Source organism: Tiliqua scincoides, chromosome 2 (assembly GCF_035046505.1).
Source record: "Tiliqua scincoides isolate rTilSci1 chromosome 2, rTilSci1.hap2, whole genome shotgun sequence".
NCBI lineage: Eukaryota > Metazoa > Chordata > Lepidosauria > Squamata > Scincidae > Tiliqua > Tiliqua scincoides.
In genome coordinates, this window is record NC_089822.1 from 212221559 (window position 1) to 212222642 (window position 1084).

The window sequence follows — 1084 nt, forward strand, 5'->3', positions numbered from 1 at the left end:
ATCCTACCCACACTTATAAGTCCCATTTACTATCATTGTTAAAGGCATATACACAATAGGCTGTTAAATGTATAGATCTGTAACATTTCCCCAAATACAGTCACATACTATGGTAGCATCAAGTCTACTGTTTAAAAATAAAATATTTAAATGAATTGGGTCCGACCTGAAATTGGCTCATGACCCACCTAGAGAGTCCCGACCCACAATTTGAGAAACACTGATCTGAAATTTTTGCCAAGTAATCAAGCTCCAATTCTCACTTTGCCTTATCTCTGAAGAATAACACCCATGGAAAACAGTGGGTCTACTTCTGAGTAAAAAGGATTGCAAATATATGCAGCTGCATCTCTCTGCTGTGAATTGAATTGCACACTCCCAGTTATGTGTTATGGGTTGTATGTTGTATGTAGAGCTTCTGGCTTAACGCACCAGACACCTTAAAAGTGGATTTGATTCATGGTTCTCCTGCAGGGGTTCCCAACCTTTTTCACTTGCATATCCCTTGGCAATAATAAATTGTACCCTTCATATTAGCAAAATGTTTGTAATAATATAAGCCCTCATCTCCTCTCTATGAAAACCCAGACTTCATGTATTTATCACAGTGTTTTCTCTTTTTATCTGTTTGAGGAACATAAGACTCTGCCTTTGCACTGTTTTGCACCAGAAGTGTGCTGAGAAATTCTGGGTGATTGATCACTTCCCATAGTATGTTTCAGCTTTTTTACTGTGCTGGTTTTCAATCACTGGTTCATACATGAATTGATGACCAAAAACTAGCTATTGGTAGGACTTTCAAAGCCAACTAGCTACCTCCCTTCCTGCCTTCCTGGTCCTTGCAAGGCATTCTGGAGCACGGCCTGCCTTTTTCTACCATTATTCCATTCTTTTTCAAGTACCCCTAAAGGTCCTGTTGAGCGTCCCTGGGAGTACATGAATACCAGGTTGGGAACCACTGATTTACTGGTATGTTGTTTACAGTGCACTTACTCTGATAGTGTTTATAAAAAGGTGGTGAAGACCACAATTTAAAAAGAACAAAAATGTATCTTATGATCTTTTACTATGTTTTTAATAGAGG